This window comes from Camelus bactrianus, chromosome 17 (assembly GCF_048773025.1).
Source record: "Camelus bactrianus isolate YW-2024 breed Bactrian camel chromosome 17, ASM4877302v1, whole genome shotgun sequence".
NCBI classification, from domain to species: domain Eukaryota; kingdom Metazoa; phylum Chordata; class Mammalia; order Artiodactyla; family Camelidae; genus Camelus; species Camelus bactrianus.
The window spans coordinates 18,388,869-18,410,813 of record NC_133555.1 but is presented as its reverse complement, the minus strand read 5'-3'; the positions used below and the strand labels follow the sequence as shown (position 1 = coordinate 18,410,813).

General features: G+C 39.9%; 1 protein-coding gene across 4 annotated transcripts in view; it reads right to left on the bottom strand.

The window, feature by feature from the left end:
• Positions 1-21,945, bottom strand: part of FRMD4B (FERM domain containing 4B) — a 284,925-nt gene that overhangs the window by 144,833 nt on the left and 118,147 nt on the right. The gene's annotated exons all lie outside the window — the stretch shown is intronic.

The window sequence follows — 21,945 nt, the reverse complement described above, 5'->3', positions numbered from 1 at the left end:
ACACTGGTTCCCATTTTCAATCTTTTATCAATCTGTCTGCCAGCGTTCCTTGGGCTGCTGATGGTTTTTCTTAGATTTGCATTACTTCCAATAACTATTTTGGGGGTGCCTTATAAAAATGGTTGTAAGACCTGCGAAGTCCCACAGGATCCCATGCTCAGAAGGGCACCGTGCTTGGTTTAATGCTCTGCTGTCTTGTAGTTCTTAATACATTTTTAACAAGGAGCCCCACCTTTTCAGTCTGCTCTGGGTCCTACCAATTATGCAGCTGGGTCCTGGGCTACGTGGTGGGGACACAGTGGTGAAAAGGAGAGATGTGCAGAGCGGGGCAAGAGATAAAAAATAAATCAGTTAATAAATAAGGTAATTCCAGGTGAGGATATGACCTATGAAGAAACGAAAGCAGGAGGACGTGATGAAGAGGAATGGAGAGCTTCTGGATGAGGACTGGGGGTTAAGAAGCAGCCGGCCATGTGGATGGAGATGTAGGGGGCTGAGTTCAGGACCATTTCTGCCTTGTTTGGGGCTATAACACGGGGCACATGGAAATCTCTCAACTAATATTTTGAATGAATAGAACTTCTGTTTAAAAAGGAAGAGCACCAAAAATAGAAAACAAATTCATCATTTATTAGAAACTGGGACAGCGTCGCTGGCCGATAAGGAACCTTGGAGGTTTATTTAAGGTCTCCTTCAGGATCACATGTTTCAGCAGTTGGAGGTGGTACACCATGTCCAGGAAAAACAACCCTGATGGAAAAGTCCATTACTCACATTCCCCTCCAGGCAGAAAAAGAGGGAAGTTTCTAGTTCTAGGCGGATTCTCTGGCTTTCTTAATTATAAATAGAAAACCAGAGGTGAAGAGAGCTAGGGAGAAAGGCGGGCATTGCGGGGAGCTCCTCTCTATCTGTTTCACAAGATGAGCGGCCGTGACTTCTGATTTGGTTTTACCATAAGGCACGTGCAGTTTCTGAGGCGCAGAACACTGTAAAGTCTAATCTCAGTCCTGTGTTTGGAAAAATGAACAGAAAAAGACCTTCAAAGCCGAGAAGTCGTCAAAAATGCTCCAGCCTTCACTGAAAAGTGCACATATTCTTTGTTCTATTTTCTAATCTTAAATGTCACGTGCAATAAACTAACAGTCAACAAGCCCACATTTTTTGAGTGCTTGCAGTACCAGGTACGACGCTCCACACTTAACACAGATTCTTCTTTCATCCTGACAACAAACCTATGAAGTAGGTACTAGTTCATCTCCATTTTACAAGTGAGAGACGGAGGCTCAGAAGATCTGGTAACAGAAGTGTCCCCATCTGGGTGTAGAAGAACAGTATTTGAACCCAGGGCTTACAGTCTTAACCACTGCCTTCTCATTTGGCTGCTGCAGACAGGGAGAAATACGTTCAGGGGTTAACATTCAGGCATGCTGTTAGATTTCCTTCCTGTATTTCTGCAGAATCTGGTTGGGTTTTGGTTTTGTTTTTTTGGGTTTTTTTTTCAAGATTTGTTTTGTTATTCCCCTTTTCTCTTCCTTTGTGTTCCTTTGAAATTGAAACAAAACTTTTCATGGTGAAAAATTTCAAGCCCTTACAAAAAGTGGTAGATTGGTGTAATGAAATCCCTTGTATCCATCCCCCCGCCCCGGTTTCAACAGTTATCAACACATGTTTCATTAATTAATTCATTAATTAATCTTGTTTCATTAATATTCTCATCAGTATTCTCTGTCCTTCTGTATGTATTACTTTGGAGTAAATCTAAGACTTCAAATAATTTCATCTGTAAATATTTCAATATAAAAGCTAAGAACCCTTTAAAAACACACAACTCCAGTTACCTAAAACAATACTCATTAATATCATCAGGTGTCCACTTAGTGTTCAAATTTCTAGTTGTCTTATTAATGAGTTTTTTTTCAAGTTTGTTTGAATGAAGATCCAAAAATATCTACATTTTGCAATCTATTGATATTTCCCTTAAATCTCTGCTAATCTGTAAGTTCCCCTTCCAGTCATCTCTCTCCCTCTTTTTCTCTCCTCTCATCACAATTTATTTGTTGAAGAAACTGGGCTGGAACTTCTATCATCTGAGTTTTGCTGACTACATCTCTATGGTGTCTTTGAACATGGCCCTCTGTCCACGGTATTTCCTGTGGGTTGCTTGCGTCTGATGGCTTGATCAGATCCCAGTTAGATCTTTTTTGGCAAGACTGTCTCATTAGTCACCCATCTGTGTTTTCTCATTAGGGCTATCTCTTTTTGTGATATGAGTTCAGTAGCTAGATCATGTAATTGATTGAGGGTCGTAACATGATAACTTTCCAATTCTATCACCCCTACGAGCTAGAATATTTTCTGTTTGCTTTTGTTTTTTGAGGGGGAAGGCATTAGGTTTACGTATTTATTTTTAGAGGAGGTACTGGAAATGGAGCCCAGAACTCTGTGTATGCTAAGTATGCGCTCTACCACTTGAGCCGTAACCTCCCCTCTAGAATATTTCCTCTCATCTATTAATGGGTTACCCAGTGGTACAATTCATATAGGGAAGGCAGAGCAAATGCTTGATTCTTCACCTTTATTTACCAGTTTTCAAAATAATGAGTTGGTATTTTCAATGGATGCCAATGGTTTTAAAATATTTATAAACACATGCATTTAAGTACATGTGTTTCAATCTATTAAAGTTATTGTCCTTACTGATGTTCACGTTGTCCCATGTTGGCCCATGGGAGCTTCTTCAAGTCAAGTCCTTTTGACATGACTCTCCTAATCTTTGATATCTTTCTTGTTACCTGGGATGAAAAGATGCTCACCTTGTACATGTACTTCCCAAGACTCGTGCAGCATCTGCTAGTGCTTTTTGTTTCATTTTAAAAATAGCAGGGGGGAGGGTATAGCTCAGTGGTAGAGTGCATGCTTAGCATGCACGAGGTCCTGGGTTCAATCCTCAGTATTTCCATTAAAACAAGTAAGTAAATAAATAAACCTAATTACCTCCCCCACAACAACAACAAGAACAACAATAAATAAATAAAATTTAAAAATATTTTTTAAAAATAAAAAACAAAAAATTAAAAATAGTTACACGTAGTAAAATATACACATTTTAAGTATTACAATTTGAACACTTTTGACAAATATATACACCTATATTATCCACAACCCTACAATGATATTGAATATTTCCAGAATATTCTGCCAATTGCCTCTGCCAATCTTTCTCCATCCCCCATAAGCAACCACTGTCCAGATTTCTATTACCATAGATTAGTTTTTCCTGCTCTAGAACTTCATATGAATTGAATTATAGAGTATTTATTCCTTGATGTCTGGCTTCCTTCACTGAGCAAAATGTTTTTGAAATTCATTCACGGTGTTGGATGTATTTGCAGTTAATTCATTTTTTATTGATGAATAGGTATTCCACTATATGAATATACTAGTTTATTTATCTATTCTCCTGTTCATGGAAACCTGAGCTATTTCCAGTTTGGGGGTATTATAAAGAAATATGCTATGATCTTTCATGTATAAGGTTCGTTTGTGTGTGTGTATTTGTGTGTTTGTGTGTGTATGTATCTATGTACACATGTTTTCATTTTTCTTGAATAAATACATAGAAGTGGAGCTAATAGTTCGTAGGGTGGATGCATGTTTAATTTTTTTAAAGAAACTCCCAGTTTACCAAAAGGCTATATACCATTTTACACTTCCATCAGTAATGTATGCCAGGTCTTTGCCAACACTTGGTATTATAGAGCTTTTTAATTTAGCCACTCTAGTGACTGTGTAGTGGGAGAAACACCTGTGCTGAAGTGACTTTTTTTTTTTTGAAATCAGGTATTTTTGGATGACAATTGCAAATTAATAATAGCAAACACTTACATAGTACTCAATATACACCAGATGCTGTTCCCATACTTTATAAAGATATACCCAGTAATACCTTTGAGGTAGGGACTATTATTATCTTTATTTTACAGATGATGAGAAAACGGAAACACAGAGAGGTTAAGTAACTTACATGAAGCCACACAGCTAGGAAGTAGCAGATACAGGATATGAACTTAGACATTTGGCTCCAGGCTTCAGGCTTCTGACTCAGATGCTCTTCTGCCTCTTGTAGTTGTTACTTAGAATCCCTTTCTTTCCTCTAATGTTTCACTGAGATGCTGGCAAATACTTCTGGTCAAGACTACTAACATACTAATAGAGAAATTCTACTTTAACATAAAGCACTTTTTAAAAGAGTTTCCTTCTACTTCTATCCATCTCATTCTGAACTTAAACATTTTCCTTTTACCAGCACATTTCCAGTTCTTATTCCATTCTTTCTTCAAAAGTTTCTTATTTTGAGCACCTTTTTGGTTGGACAACTCTTTTATAATTCATGATCCTCAAGTTCTGAGCAGATCTTCCATGAGAATGCTTTTTGCAGTAAGTAACAAACAAATAAAAGCAAAAATAACTTTAGTAATATGAATCCATTATCTGAGTATCTTTAAAGGAAGGATAGTTTCAAAGTTGGTGAGGTCTGCAGACCGCACTGCCATCAAAGCCCCAGGTTCCTTCTATTTTTTCCACTCAGCATGTTCTCTTGAAGCTAACATTCCCTCATGGCTGCAATACAGTTGCCACTCTTACAGGCATCACATCCTTACTCCAAAAGAAGGGCCATTTCCTTCTTAAGTGTCTTTTTTTTTCTTTTTTTTTTTTTAGAGTAAAGAGAGCTTTTCAAGAAATGTATCAGCAAATTGCACCCCATTGGCCAGTCCTGCGTCATATGTTTACCCAAAACCAATCACTGACAAGACGGATAGGGCCATCGTGATTAGTGTTGATCACAGCTTCACAACTAATGTGTGGATGTAACAGGCAATGGGTACCCTGAGCTATTGGTCCTCTCAGCCCTCAAGGCGGCCTGAGATCCTGCAAATGGTCACCTCATGTTCTGAGCAGCCTCATAAACATTTACCCTGGGTACCATCTTGTATGTACTCTATGACATGAAAAAAAATTGGGAAGCACTGACTTACGGACCAACCAGGATACTCCCATTTAACACAAGAGGTAATATTGATCCTAGAACCAAACAAGGCCTCCCAGGATGGAAGAAGCAAAAAAAAAAACAAACAAACAAACAAACAAAAAAACCAACAAGGGTTCCTGGAAGGAGGCTTAGAAAGTGAACAGGAAACAAGAGAACCCATAAGGGAGCAAACACAGCCAATACCATATTACACAACTGTCTTGTCTGTGTTCCACCCTCGCTGCTGCCTTGATGGTCCTGACTTCAAAACGTTCCCTCCTCTAGCTCAAAACTCAGAGTGCAGGAGCACACAGGTATCAAGGCCAGGTTGAGGCCTCGGGCCTAGCCCCTCGGTGAATGGGGGCAGACAGGGAGATCGGGACCCCTTGGTGGCCATGGTAGGAAGGCTGCACAGGCACCTGCCTTTTAACCATCTGCTTGCTGGGCACCTCTGGAAGGGAGTCGGGGTGCTAACAGAATGCCGACGGGGAGTGCTGGACAGTTAAAACACGACAAAAGCCCTCTTTGTTTGTTTTTTAATTGAAGGGTAGTCCATTTAAAATGTTAGTTTCAGGTGTACAGCAAAGTGATTCAGTTATACGTATACATGCACATATGTTTTTTTTTTCAGATTCGACAAAAGCCCTCTTTGAAGGGCTTCCTGTAATAATTCCAATTTACCTCTGAGTTAGACTGGCCCTGGTGAGAGCCTGCACAGGAACACATCTGCAGGGCAATCCATCCTCCCCCGCAGGGTGCAATTGCTCGAATAGCCATGATGTGAACGAGACCAGCAGTTTCAATCACCACCCAGGTAATCAGTTCTGGTGCTTCCCGAAATGAGACAAATGACAGTTTCATGGTCGCTTGTGGCTGCGAAATCTCATTGACACAATTCAAGCCTGGCTAAATTAGATTTAAGTTAATAAATATGGATTTTGAGGGCCAAATAAGCTTGAAGGCCTCGGGCATTCAAAAGAGAAAAGGTGTAAAAAGAGAAAATAAACAGCACATCCTCCTTCTGTTCTCCTCCTCTAAGCTGTATCCCTTGTTTACAAAGTAAATAAGTAAATAAATAAAGCCTTGGTGATCCCTTTCAAGTTCATCTAAACGAAGTTGAGAACATTGCAGACAGGATAAAACAAAATTGTTAAAATCCACTAAATAGTATATGAGGAAACCATAGTACAAAACCAAACAGTATAATGAACGTAAAAAGAAATTAACTATTTTGCAGCTATTTCTAAACCTTATGACTTTCGTGCATGGCAGAGAGACTGTATGAAAATCTGTCTTTATGAGACTTGGATTTTAACCAGCAATGCTCTGCATAAACTTACTTTAACTGTGCAAGGAAATTCCAGATCACTTTGAGATGACAAACATATTCTAAGAGACAAAAATCTGCTCCCCAGCCTGGCTCTGAAACATGCAAACTAATTTATACTGTGATGAAAGGCAGAGTATGTTTCCCCTGATGTTCTCAAGCAAGTACATTTCCAGTGTTCAAGAAGGCATCAAGGCCCTCAAGAAAGTTATGAAAAGTGGACAGCTCCCCTCGTTAAGGAGATAAAATGAAAACAGACATACAATATCAATTTTTCGCTAGTAGAATGGTATAAATAAAAAGTTGTTGGCTATGGTGTGGAAAAGGAGTCTTGCTCACTCAGTGGGCATCATAAATTGGTACAACCTCTTTGGACATTCAAATTCCTTGCAAACAAGGTAGGTATCTTATAGAAATTCTCCCACAAATGTTTTACATAGAAGGATGGACACTGTAGCATTGTCTCAGTAAAAACTGGAGACAACCTCAATGTCCCCTAAGAGGGGACTGGTAGAATTAATTGAGGTACATTCATACCACTGAATACATAACAGTTATAAAAAACAGATCGGTATCTAAAATATGTTAGTAAATAAATACATTTCAAACTAAGATGTACAGAATGATCTCACCTCCATAAAATGTTATATTAATGTAATATGCATGCCATGATATGTTTAGAAACTATATGGTGAATATATACGTTTGATAAAATGCTTTCACATTGAAGCCATGCATTTTTGTAACAATCAAATTTATGGACTTCGGTTATTTTAATGATAAAAAAGCTCCACGGTTCTCCAAGGAGCACAGATATTGCTTTTTATTCAATAGCAATCACATCAATAATAACTAATGATCATTATTAAGTAGACACACAAGACAAACACTTGGAGAGACACTGCTGCATGCTGGGTGTTGGGACACAGGTTAAACTGGACAGATCCTTGTTCTCCAGAAATACTCTGCACAACAGCCTGGATCAAATGTTTTGAACAGGAAGTTTTACAAAGTTGTAAAAATTTACACACACCCTTGCCATAAACAATTTAAATTCTGAATTATTAAAGTGAAAGTAGAAACCTTTCCCTTTGCCCACTTACATCTCCTAGGGGTAAAATCTATTAATGGTTTAGTGTGTATATTTCCAAGCCTGTTCTCCCAGGTACAGGGACATATATAAACATTTCTTGCATTTGTCTATGTATTTTTGTCTCTACAGACACATACACACATATCCTGGATATTGTTCTGTCCTTTTTGTTTATTTTTACCCCAAAATAGACCACTGACAATTTTGGGGGGCTGTCACATATAGGTCTACTTCATTCCTCCTCCTGATTTCATAGAATTCCATGGTTCAGAGGTCCTACCATTCAATTAATCACTCTCTTATTCATGTATCAACTGGTTTGCTATTTCACATAGTGGTGCCACAAAAATCCTTACACATATACCATTATGCCCTGACGATGACTTCCTGAAATGGAAATGTTTGATCAAAGAGGGCATAGATCTTACATTTTGATTAGATACAACTAAATTGTCCTATGAAAAGGTTGTAACAATTTACTAGATCAATTATAATTTAATTCTTTTGCTTCAAAGTATCATCTCTTATCCTTATTTTAGGTAAATTCATCTAGATGAGGGAAGAAGAGAGCACTCCATTTCTAAGAGTTTTCCTTTTCTTTCTTTCTTTTTTTTTTTTTTGCCTATTTTATTAACCAGGATCTTTTTCTTATATAATTGATTGAGCTCCTGTCATGTCCCAGACGCCAGTCTAAGCATGACAGGCCATTCTCTCACTTAAGCCTGGCAACAATATGATGAGATAGCATATTCCCATTTTATAGATGAGAAAACTGAGGCTCAAGGGGATTAAGCATCATGCTCTGGGTCATACAACCAGTAAGGGATGAGGCTCCAGATTAGAGCTCACATCCATCTGACTCCAACACCCGTGGCTGCCAAAGGATATATGCAAATTACTCAAAGGAAATAGACAACTTAAACAGACTGATGTCATTAATATCTGTAAATCATGACTGAAGCTTCTGGGGCCGAGAAAGGCAGTTATTTCCCAGGTTGCTTCCTCCACCTTTTCCCTCACAGGTCCCTCAAGCCCTTAACCATCCACCTCACCCTTCTTATTGGATGGGGTTGAAGGGGAAGGGAAGGGGGCAAGCACCGCATTTTGAGTAACTTGCTCGACTGCTCTCTATTCAATGCCTAGTCGCCTCCAAGGTGGCAGCCCAGGGCGTGCCCGTGGCCCCATTTCACAGTGAGCCGAGCCAAACCAGGAGGCGACACAGGAGCTTCGGCACACAACCAGTTCTCTGGTTTTCCACTTTCTTCTTCTTTAAACCAAGGGAAACGGATGAAGTTGTTCACCAAACGGTCATTTGCTGAACTTCATCATAATTGATAGCAACTTTCTAAAGAATACAATCTGTTATGGAACCTAACCATAGTACTGGTACCGGCTAGTTACTTCAGGTCGTAATATATCTTTAGAAGTAATGTTGAAGATTGGGGGGAAAAAAGTGATGTTTGGTAAATATGTTGGCTCATGGTTTTATTTTATGAAAAAAACTTCAGATATAGTGATATAGATGTAGATACACACATATATACACACACATGTACATGTATTCATGTATTTTCATACAAACATGTATGTGTACACATATATACATATATGTAATTTATTTATGTTTAAATGTGACCTATTTAGGTCAGAGAAAATACACCAAAAAAAAAAAAAAAAAGAGAGAGAGACAAGAGAAATGGATAGAAAGAATATAATAAAGTTTGATTTACTTAAAACACACCATGTGCAGCATAAAGGTGTGGCAAACTTTTGCTATATTTTAACCTAATGGAGTGTATGAGCCTGAAAGAAAAATAAACTGATGCAACTCGGTAGTGAATAAAAGGCCCTGTTCAGACTCTGGCACTAACATCTCAAAAAAAATTATTTTTGAAACTCAGACTTGGCTTCTGAAGTTTATTAAAGGAAAAACACATCCACTTAAAAAAAAAATCTCATTTCCAAAAAGAATTTGAGAGCAAAAATCTTATGAGCTCGGCTGGAACTGTACCTGGCATCAACACCTAGAAAGATTAATATATAAAATCCTCAAGGAAGGAAAAACCCCACAAATTTAAATACAAGTTGAGAGTTAAGATTCTTTATATCTTGAACCAAATTGCTTCAAATTTAAACATTAATTTCATTTAAAAATTGGTATTGGACTCCTCAGTAAATGTACTTTGCTTTTAGGAAATATTTGGGAAATGCCTCGTGTTCCTTTCTGTTCTAGAAGATTATGATTCTGTCATTATTTGAGGTTGATAATTAGATACAATAACCAGCTCTTGTAACTCAAAGGGTCAAACTCTCTTTATATTGTCTGTGCTGCAGAATTTTTAAAAAGCTTGGACACAGCCAAAGACTTAGGGAAAGCAAGCTTTTAATTAAACACTAATGAAGACCAGAAAGAATTTTTTTTTTCCCCCAAGAATCTGGGCAAACCCAGAGGGTCCTTCCATCCTTAACTCCAGGGGATGAGAATGACCTGGGACAGGGTCAGAATGATAAGTGACGTCCACAGAATCCCAGAAGAGAGAGCCAAAGGTCTGACACATCTGTTAGCACTGGTCAGGCAAAAGAGGGCAACTTCCAGAGCTTAACCACAGGGCTGGGCACAGGAAACAGTGATCACTTGACAGTCAGAGCTGACAAGAACTGCAGAAACTGCCAACTGCCCCACCCTGGGCTGGGCAGGGTGGGGACCTGCAGCTGGCAGTGCCCAGAAGCTGGGGGCCCTGAGTGAGCCCGTTTCCATGGGGGCTGGAGGGAAAAGCTTGCTATTTGCTCTCTGAAATGCTGCTTCCTTAATGAAATGGCAGGCAGAGAACACAAACGAGTGTATTCTCAATCAACATACACTGGCTTGAGGCTATTTTCCATAATGAAAAAGAATAAACACACACATACAAATACATTTCCACATGCATGGCTTCTTTCCTGGGTATTTTCAAAACTTCACAGACTGCAAACATTCTCTTTGCACAGAGTTCCCTTCATGCTGCTGCCTCCTCCTCCGAATTCTTAGTGTCTTCCTCCGCCACATGCGGCCACCACTCCAGCCGAGGTCCCCATCGCCTCTGGGCTGGACATCAGAAATCGCCTCCTAACTGCTCTTACCCCTCTGCAGCCACTCCCCCAACAGTGGCTACAGTGAGCTTCTTAAAAGGTAAAGCAGATCCCTTTGTTCATTTAGTCAAGAAATATTTCTGAAGGACTATTAGTTTCCAGGCACTGAGGATACCACAGTGGAAAAAAAGCTAAAGTTTCTGCACGTCTTCAGCTAACATTCTGGTCGGAGAGACACAATGAGCACATAAACAAATTCCTAACATCAGGTGGTGATAGGATTGCAGAGAAAAATTAAGCAGGATAAGAGACCGGTCAAAGATGGTCTTGCTGGTTGGGTGCTTCTACAGAACGACCTGCAGGAAGTGTTGGGGGTGGGGCAGGCGGAAGCACGCCACGTTGACTTCTGGATGACAAAATGTGCCAGGCAGAGAAAATGCCAAGGGCAAAGGCTCCAAGGTTGGAAAGTGCTCGCTGGGGTCAAAGTGACAGCACGGAGGCCAGTGCTGCTGGAGAAGACTTAGCAAGCAGAATACTGTCAGGGAATTCAGAGCAGGGGTTGAGGGAGATCACAGATGCAGAGAACAGAGCGGTGGTTGCCAGAGGTGGGGGGTGGGGGGTGGGAGAAATGGGTGAAGGGGGCAAAAGGCACAAACTTCCGGTTATAAAATAAGTAAGTCACGGATGTAATGGATGTCATGTACCACATGGCAACGACAGTTAATAATACTGTATTGTATATGTGAAAGCTGCCAAGAGAGTACATTTTAAAAGTTCCCATCACAAGAACAGAAATTTGTGACTATGTTAACTAGACATGTCTTGGCGCTCATTTCACAATATATACAAATACCGAAGCATTACGCTGTGCATTTGAAGCATATATATCAACTATACCTCAGCAAACAAACCAATGCAGTGAATATACTACTAGTATTAATAAAAAGACCAGAGGTTGGGTGTGTTTGCTGGAGGCAGGTGGTGGAGGAACCCAGAGATTGTGGTGTGCCAATCATACAGGGCCTTGCAGGCATGATGAGACCGGTTTTTTCTCGGAATTGGGAGGTCATTAGAGGGTTCTGAATAGGAGAATGACATGAACTGATTCTTAACAGAACCACTCTGGAGGCTGGGCTGCGAATCGACTGTAGAGGGAAAATGACATTAGTTATTTAGCCTCAAAGAGTTCATTAATACCTGCTATGGCTACAGGGTTTGGCAGAGGCAGAGATTAGAGACTGGGCAAGCCCTAGGAAGACACTTCACCCCACGAAGGCAAATGTAGAAAAAGAAGAGGTTCCTTTTTGAATGGTTTGCCAACTGAGACCATTCCATGTAACGGCTGAGGGGATGGGATTTGGACTTAGACAGAGCCCAGCTGCCAATCCTGGTTCTTGGATAAGTTACTGAACAGTGCTAAACAATTTCCACATCTGCCAAATGGGCTGAATAACACCTATTTCATGTCATTGTTAGGAGAATTAAATGAAATGGCAAATATGAAATGCTTAGCATATGTCTGACACCTCGGAAATGTTCACTAAGTAGAAATGACCAGAGCTAACACTTCACTGCTGACCATGAGCCAGGCACCCCAGTGAGAGCTTAGTTACAAGATCTTGTGTGGTCCCCTCAACAACCTTGGGAGGTAGGCACTGTTATCATCCCCATCTCACATGTCAGAAAAGGAGGCATGGAGAAGTCAGGTAACTTGCCCATGTCACACAGCTATTAAATGTGGGCATCTGGGCTTCAACCCTGGTCACAGTTTGCACTCATCATGACCAGCATGACACCTGTAGGCTTGGGATCAACTTTCTGAGGGTATCCATGTTTTTACATTTGAAAAGCTACCTTTTCCCAATCCAAGTTATTCTTAAATTTATACCAGACTTAAAATGTAGATCTTATTTTATCTTTTGTATTAGTAAAGAAACAAGCTTAGAGGAATTACGTAGGTCACACAGCTGGTAAGTAAGGAAGTCTTGGTTTTAACCCAGGTCCAGCTGACTAAAACCCGTTCTATTTCCCTATTTTGTCAAGGCCCTTTTCTCTCTTAACTAATAAGCATCTAATCATAGTTTAATGAGAGCAACTAATTCCTGTAAAAATATTTGCTGGCTACATTACCCAAGGGTAGCATGATGCTTGCAATAACTGGGATTCCTCAGCAGTTGCAAATCTAAGTATCATATCAGGAGAGCTTACACAGATGAGAAAGGTAGCAGTCAGCAGGGTCCCCTAGCCTTCACGTGTGAGAATCTAGGGCTCCCAGTCATATGGAGTGGGATTCAGGGTTGAGAGGGAGAAGGTTTAATGACTTTCTGTTGAAGAAACAGAAATAAAACAACTAAATAGCTGGGAGACAGGGAACCATATTCAATATCTTGTCATAACCTTTAATGAAAAAGAACATGGAAACAAATTTATGTGTGGCAGGAGGCATTGTGCTCTACACCAGAAGTAGACACATTGTAACTGAGTGTATTTCAATAAAAGTAAACAAAATAAAAATAAATAGCTGTGAGAATCTTTGCTTTCCTAGAATAAATGAAGACAACAGCAGCATTAAGATGCGGGAGTCTTCTGATAAAATGCTGTGCCATGAAACCACATGGGCACAACATCTCTGTGCAGCAGTCAGTGGGCCCTTTCCTGCTTGCTACATTAGATTATAGTTCTTAATCTGGAAGGGAGAGGAGGAAGGAGGAGCCAAGGCTTCTGCAGATTTTAGAAGCTTCAATGATTATTTATACATATAAGATCAAGAACACCGCATATATGATGATAAATATTTGTCAGGGATTAATCTACCCATTCAGCTATCAGTCCATCCATCCATGCATATATCTAACACGTTTTCAGTGTTTTAAATATCAACACATTTGATTTTTATAACAATTCTAGGAGCATAACTCAATTACTTTAATTATCCATATTTTACAGCAAAAAAAAAAAGTTAATGAGAAAAATCTCAGAGAATTTACAGAGCAAACAAAAGAAGAGTTAGGATTTGAATTCGGGAAGTTTATAGACTTCATTTTTAAGCACTAAGCTATGTTTTCGCCCAATGCTTGTTGAGCAAAAAAGTGAATAAATGAGATTTTATCTTCATCTGTTGTTTACCTTTTACTAAATAAAACAGCAAGTCGGTGGCAGGAGGCTAAGTGTCGGAGTCAGCTAGGGCTCTGTTCAAATTCTAGCACCATGACTTATTAGCTAACAAGTATATAAAACCAATAAAGTGGCATTAGTGATACCATTAGGAAGATTTGTTATACGGACAGAGAAAAGAGAGAAGGCATAACACCTAAAAAAGCTACAAACCTAGCAACCCTCCTTTCTGCTATTTACCCTAGAGAAGCTCTTGCTCACAAGCACAAAGAAGCAAATCTGAAAACTTTAGTGTAATATTTGGGACACCGGAAGTTTATAAACAACCTAATGTCTATCAACAAGAGATTGGTGTTATTTCATGCAATGGAGATAGTGGATTAAAACGAATTTAGAGACAAATTCCAAAAACCTGTTGAGAGAAAAATAAGGTAGCAGAATGACGACACATCCTTATATAAATGTTACCAACTTAAAATAATATATATTGTTTATAGATATATAAACATACGTGGCAAAATTATAAAAACATGCCCGGGAATGAAAAACACGAATTTCAGAACGGAATTATTTTTAGGGTGAGAGGGGAGGTATAAAGCTGGTTTCAACTGATCAGACAAAATTTTATTATATTACAAAAAAAGGATCTGGAGCAAACAGGGCAAAATGTTAAGATGCCTTAAAACTGAGTGGGTGGGTGCTTATATTGCCTTTTTTTTTTTTTGCTTATATTGTCTTTTATCTTTTTGTATAAGGAAGTCATCCCCAAAAGTTTTTTTTTAGAAGATAATTCATATATAGTGCCAAGCACAGGGCTGAGCACACAGCAGCTGCTCAATGATGAACAGCTATTAATTCAAGACAGTAAGACTATATAAAACCACTAGTTAAGGACAAAATAGTTATTTAAGCAACAAGCTTTGTCCAAACACAAAATGCAAGAAACTAGCAACGATTAGGACCTTAGAGGAAAATGGTACCATTTAATGTGCCATATTTACCAGCCTCTTCTGTGGCAAAAGTTTATTTCCAGGATGCTAGAGCTGATACGTTTTATATAAGTACATACACACATATGTAATTACTTAGGGATGTTAATTTTTTCATAAGAGATTATTTTTTGCCTCCCGTCTATGAAGTAAGTCATATGGTCTCCTTTATAAAACTACAGATCTTATTCCCCATTTGAGTCAGTCACACTTTTCCACAACAACCAAACTGGACATCACAAATATAATGTTCAGAATAAACCCAAGCAGGGGATGAACAGGAAGTTATTTTATGCTGTAGCTCCACCAAGAAGAGGTGGAAAGGGAAAAAGAAACACCAACTTGAAAAGGCAGGAGAGTCTGTTCCTAACTTGGTGTTTTTCAAGCTGTGCAACTAAGGTTCAAAAGTGCTTTTTAAAGATCCTGAGACTGATCTTGCTGATCGAAAATAATACAGCCTTTTAGAAATTTATTTATGCCAAGTGACAGGTTAAAACATTTGGTTTTCCTTCTCAGTTTTTGGGTATCTTAGCATCTCAGTTTCCTGCCATAAAATTCTAGTCCTTGGTTACCAGGAAATATACAAAATGGATTTCTACAGTGATATGTGGACTCCTATTTCATGTATCAACCAAGTTTTTGCTTCTTTCTGTATGTGTTGCTACTATTAATTGACTCCAGGGTTGCCCAATTCCTTCAATAGAGTAGAGGATCCAGTTGGGAGACCACCCTGATGGGCAAGCCATGTTTTAAAGTTGCCTTCCACATCCTTCACTTCAGTGCAGTCCTTACTCTGCTTCCTTCCTGCTGGCCCTGCTGCAGTTCAGGCTTTGATCCTAGCACCTGCGGGGCAGGCATTTGTTGAAGATGCTGTGTGATGCGCTGTCTAGGCTTATTCCATCAGCTGCTGGGAGTGTTTTGAGCTGTCAGCTCTCAGGCCCCTCTGGGAATTGCCCTCCCTTAGAGAGAGCTGCCTACTTCAAGGTTACGCTGCTTACTCAAGGGCAGCCCATCCCAAATGATGGGGATGAGTCTAGGGGGAAACCCAGCCCTCTTATTCCAACTGGGGACAACTCTCAAGTTTCAGAGCTACCCGAGAGGTCAGCTGAGCCCTCTGTTGAGCATGAAGTGTAATCCAATGGCTCCTTCTGTTCAATCCAACTTCTTTTTAGTCCTTTCCACAGCATTGATCCTCAGAGCACTGTCTAGTAAACTTCCTGCTTGTTAATCTGTTTCTGGGTTTGCTTCCCAAGGAACTAAAAATCTGCACCAGTGTTTATGTTGTTCGCTGGTAGGACTGCTTTTCCTGGTCCCTGTGATCCAGTGGGTTATGTGACCAGCTCTGACCAACGACTTGAGAGAAGTGACATGAGCTACTTAGAGGCCAAGCATTTAACTGCCAGTGCAAAGTTCTGAAGAGCTCTTCACTCTCTATCGTGGCAACTGGCAATGTTCAGGAATATTCTGTGAGCCTGAGTGACAGTGATGTGCAGAGCTTACAGCCAACCTGTGGTTGGACAGGTAGTTTGAGCCAAAAATAAACCTTTATTTCTTCAGGCCATTAGGATCCTCGGGCTGTTTGTTGCCATGGCAAAACTGATCTTATCCTGACTAATATACCTACATCCCTAAAACAGCCTCCTAACTGCCCCTCCTTTCCTGCCTCCACTATGCCTGCTCTTCTGAATCTATCAGCCTCATTGCTGCCAGGGATGGTTCTAAATCACCTTGTCCCCAAAGTTCTGAAGGAAAACATCAAATCCTAATCTTAAAAGATTTTCCAAGTTCGGATGTTAGTCTCAATCAAAATCTGTCTGTCTCTGACTTTGTCTCTTTCTTTCCTCATCAGCCTTAAAAAAAAAAACTCTTCATAACCACCCCAAAGTCTTGTTTCCCCACACCTGAAATGCCCTTCTGCTTTTCTTTTCTTTTTTTTTTTCCCAATTGAAGTTTAGTTGATTTCCAATGTTGTGTTAGTTTCTGGGGTACAGCATAGTGATTCAGTCATACATATATGTGTCTGTGTGTGTATATATACATATATATATTCTTTTTCATTATAGGTTATTACAAGCTATTGAATGTAGTTCCCTGTGCTCTACAGTAGGACCTTGTTGTTTATCTATTTTACATACACTAGTTTGTATCTGCTAATCCCAAACTCCTAATTCATCCCTCCTGCTTCTGCCTTTCTTTATCTGTCTCACTCTCACTTGTTTTTCCGATCTCAGCTTGCAAGTCACCTCCTCTAGGAAGCTTCCTTGCTTTACTCCTGTCTGATTGAAACTCCCTCCACCGTGCACCACCATGCACCACGAGGACGTGGGCAAAGCCCTTCCACAGAGTTTCATTTCCATAACTGTCTCTCCTTCTTGACAAGAGATTCCTTGAGGGCAGGAAATAATCCACTTGACTTTGCATTGCTAACACCCCATCACGGTAACTGACTAGGACATGGTAAGCACCTGATCATTATTTGAGGTATGAATAAACAGACAAGTGAATGAATCATCTCTAAATCCAATCACATTCTACAATGAAGGACCTAGTAAAGGTAAACTGAACACTTATCCTGAATATTTGCTTATTAATTTCCTAGGGACTAGGTTTTCTATGAGAAAATTCTTCCATATACCTTCAAGTTCTATTTTTCTATGACTGAACTCTAAACTTTTCTTCCTCCAGCAGTCTCTGTCCAATACATTGTTTTTTTGTAGGCCAGGGATTGGCAAACTTTCTCTGTAAAGGGCCTGATAGTAAATATTTTCGGCTTTGTGACCAATACAGTCTTTGTGTCAACTGTTCAGCACTAAGTAGTTAAGTCAGACAACTATTCAATTCTGCCATTGTTGTTCGAAAGCAGCCATGGACAACATGTAAATGAATGTGTGCCAATAAAACTTTATTTACAAAAACAGGACATGGGCAGTTTTCTCCTGCAGCTTGTAATATGTCAACCACCATTTTAGTCTATATAATTCAGGGGGCTATGGACAGTGGGGGCAAGCAAAGGACATATGGTTTGACATGCACAGGTCACTGAATGCTCAAATGGAGGTTTGCCCTCTGGAGAACTTGGTCTTTCTTAACCAATGGTGGGGGAAGGGGATGAAAAGTTCAGGTGTTACCAATTTATGGATCATTAGAGTTTTAGCTATAAAGAGATTACCTCCTTAGAGATCCTACTGCTAGCTGCCTGTCACCTCCTAGATTTTTCATACGGGCCTTGAAAAAAATGTGGGTCTACTGCGTGGAACACAAGTCCAGATACCTGAGATCCACCCCACATTCGCTGCTGTGGGAAAGTCCACAGTCTTTCTTACTGAACACCTTCCAGTGTAAAGATGGGAATTCAGTTTCCAGAGAACCAGCCTCCCTTATAAAAACAATATTAATATCCTGAGCTACCCTTTATCAAGTACCTTCTATGGGTGTGGTGTTAAGTCTTTTGCGTAACCAAGAGCTAGCATTTATGGAGTATTTGCTTATCCCACATTGGGTGCTCAGTGTTATATACATTATCTCGTGAATTTTTCATACTTCCCGTAATGCCAGTACTACAGTTCTCTTCTCTTACCCAGAAGGGAATGAGGCTCAGGGAGAAAAAGCAATTTGCTCCAGGTCAAATTTGCTCAAATCTGAGCCTACAGCTACCTGCCCCTGGGGAGCTGACCCAGCCTCTTCCGGTCAACTTACGTATCCCAGATTCTGTCCAAGTTGCCTCCTCCTGGAGGCGATGACTCCATTCAGGGTTTGCAAGAAATTCTACCTTTGAGACATTTGAGATGAAGGGAAAACTTAATCCCAAGAAGCAAACAGAGGGCTTTGTTAGAACATGTCACACTTAATAAAAAGCAAAGGGTGTTGATTCTTTTTCAACAACATTCTCCCGTCATTTTTCACCTCAGTAATTTGTGAAGTCTAATTAATTGCGATCATACAACCCATCCGGGCAAGACAGAAGCAGGAGAGATATACGGCAGGTGAATCAGCTTTTACTATTCAGCCCCAAACTGAAGGTGCATGTCCTATGTCTGCTACTCCAACCAAATTCAAACCTTCCCTCATCAAGTAAGTCTTTGTTGAAAGGCAGCTTCAGCGCAGCTGCAATCTGCTTTTTATTTACTCGCATGACTACAGAAATGCCTTATAGCTACTATCTTAATTATTCATGGTTTCTGGCAAATTAAGTCTCTTGCCTCGCCAACATCGAGAAGTGGAGGAAGTGTTCAATTCCAAAGAAATTATGCCTTCTCGGCTGTGCTGGCCAGGCAATAATAATGTTGTTGCCAAGTACCTTATGAATAGGTGCAGTTCTTATTTCACTTATAGTATATGAATAAACAAAACACCCCAGGGGGACTGCCAGGTATTTTGTGTAATGGATACCTCCCGCCCCACCCTTGTTGCTCTCCAGAGTGATTGAGTCCTGAATTTTCTTACCAACAAGACTATTCAGACCAGAAGCAAGAAAAGCAACACTCTTTTATCACGAGGACAATGAAAAGTTGGGTTCAGTGAAATATGTAACCTTATGGTGTTTCTAGTTCATAGGCCAGAAACTTGAGCCGTACAAGGGAATCTTCCCCTCCATACTTTAGAATTCACAATTATGGCAGAGAAATAGAGGGTATTCTCATGAGGGCCCCCATGAACCCCATTCACTCAAATAAATTACTATCGCAAAATGCTTACAAATATCTCTGTGCATCAATCTTTGTCTGTACCTCGAAAAATAATCATTTTACTTAAAGAGCTCTAGATGTGAGATTCTAATCATGCAGGTTCAGTGGACACTGCATCCTTCCCTCCTTCTTTGGGAGGGATGTGGTCTGGGTCAGGCTGACCTCATCCCCAGCTTCAGAAATGGGTACACTCCCACCGTGGCCAAGCCAATCAAGTGTAATTCAGGGCTTCTCAACCTTTCTATTCATTATCCCTCCCTTAAGGAGCCTTTTAAGATTTTTGTTTGTTTGTTTGCTAGTTATCCTATCATAAATTCTGATGCCACAGGTATACTGTATATCTGTTTATGTATTGTATGTAGGTCTGTGCTTTACACATAAAGAGAAAGATTTTTTTCCTCCCTCCCATCCCAAAAAAAATGATTTTTGCCTGCTGGGGACCATATTATTCCCTTTGAGAGTGCATGAATTATGATCCCATTCCCTGTGCCAATCAATGCATGGCACTGGAAGTGGGCACAGACCCTAAATTGGCCCATCAGAGTGCAAAATGGGAACTTTTTGGATAGTTGGTAGATATGAGAAATTCTCTTTCTTTTTGGATGGGTTGAAATGTGGAGCTAAGCCCTAGAACTGCCTTGGTCATCTGCTATCATGAGGGAAGAAACCAGCTGAAGATAAAGCCAACACGTGAACAAGACTGGGCTGAAAGAATCATGGGGAACAAGCATAGTGCCCTGATCAAGCCATACCTGAAGGTTATCCCACTGCTAGATATTTTAGTTCTGTCACAAGTACCTTCTATTTATTCTATAGGTTACTTTGGGTTGGAGATTTCCTATAACAATAAAAATATCCCAACTAAGGGAACAGACAACATCTATTAAAGGTTTCCTAAGCTCTCAGCACTGTGCTAAATATCTTACAAATCAATTAATTCTTATATCAACCTCTGTGGTTAGTATTATTATATTTCCCACTTTATAAACAACAAAACTGAAGCATAGTAAGAGTAAAGAACTTACCCATGATCATATATAGACAGAGGTAGGATTTACTCCTTTATCTATTTAACTTGGAGCATAAGGTATTAACCACTTTATTTTACTGCCTTTCAATTCTGGACAATTTAAGTGACTACTTTCTTGGTCAAATCTGAAAGGCATTAAAGAAAATAGGTTTTTTTGTTTGTTTGTTTGTTTGTTTTTTGCTAACAACTATGTTGTACAATGTAAAAACCTATGGTTTTCTCAAGTTTTAAAATATTCTCCAAAGACACATAAAACTTTACAGATCATCTTCTACTTATAACTCAATACTCATAAAATAGCCATCATTAATTTTAGGCGTTCCTTCTTGTCATTGTGAGATGGTACTGGCTCAGTTACCATCCATCTTACAGAAGAGAAAACCTATAGTTTAGTAGGTTAGTCCTTCAAGTTTCTGTTCTGCTTAAAAATAATTATGGATCAACCTTATAAAGAACTAGTGAGGCCTCAGGTTTCTGGAACCATCATTTTTTGATTGGTCACTAATGGTAGAAAACATAAAACGTTAAGTCCCCTGGATCCTTGGGGAGAGAGGCACGTAGGTTGAATGGCTGGCCACAATACGTGTGTTCTCTTTTTGAAAGTTTCTCAAATGTTAAAAAGTGAAAACAGAACTACATCAGGGTCACTTCTTCTACAGACCAAACTGAACAATGATTTCCTAGCAAACAAAAAGGCTGAGCAGCAGACACACCTCTGGCTCCAAACAGCCAGGTGATCTGTGTAATGTGGCCAGATGAGATATACCCACAGCTCCACCATACCTTCAAACCACCACATGCTGCCCCGGTTCTCAACCCGGCTTTTGGACTCTTTCAAAATTCAAGACATCTCAGATGTGTTATCCAAAGCAGGGGCTAGGAAAGCACAAATGACAGTGTTCCTCACAATTTAACAAGGATGACACGGATGTCAAGGATGACGAGAGGACGCTGATTCTTCAGACGCCCACAGTTTAACCTCAGGTGCTGGTGTTTTAACTTTGCTTGATTGATGGGAGACAATGGCTTCTCAGTATTTGAAGCTTGATCCCATATGGGACTCAACACAATGAGAGAGAAATTACAGTCATATTGAAAACGTGGTCAGAGTACAGAGAATCCAGGTACTGCAACAAAGCTATTCTACATCACAGGAAAGAAAGTGTGATGCTATCTTCCTGCAGTTAACACCAGGTATAATCTTCCGAAATGCACTGTAGATTTTTTTTTTTAAACCTCAAAGATATTAACAACTAAAGCACAGAACTTTTAAATCCACAAACATCTGATTTTTAAAAAATGAAGGGGAGCTGCAGCCCCAGAGAGACTGAATAAAGTTGCTGCATTTTTTGCCTGCAGGATGGGACTTCGCAGAGAAATAAAGAGGCTGTGTTGTGTGACAGGGAGTAAATCCAAACGTAAGCATTCCAGCACTCAGCCAAGCCACCCCTCCCTTCCCCAGCCCAGCATCCTCCTGCAAAGTGTTCACAATTTGCTGTCCTTTCTTCCAAAAGCCAGTAGACACAGAATCAGCTTTTCCTGGCTCTGCCTTGCAAGTTGGGGCTGCCTGATGGAAAGCTGAAATAAAACCAAAGGGAAGAATGCAAAC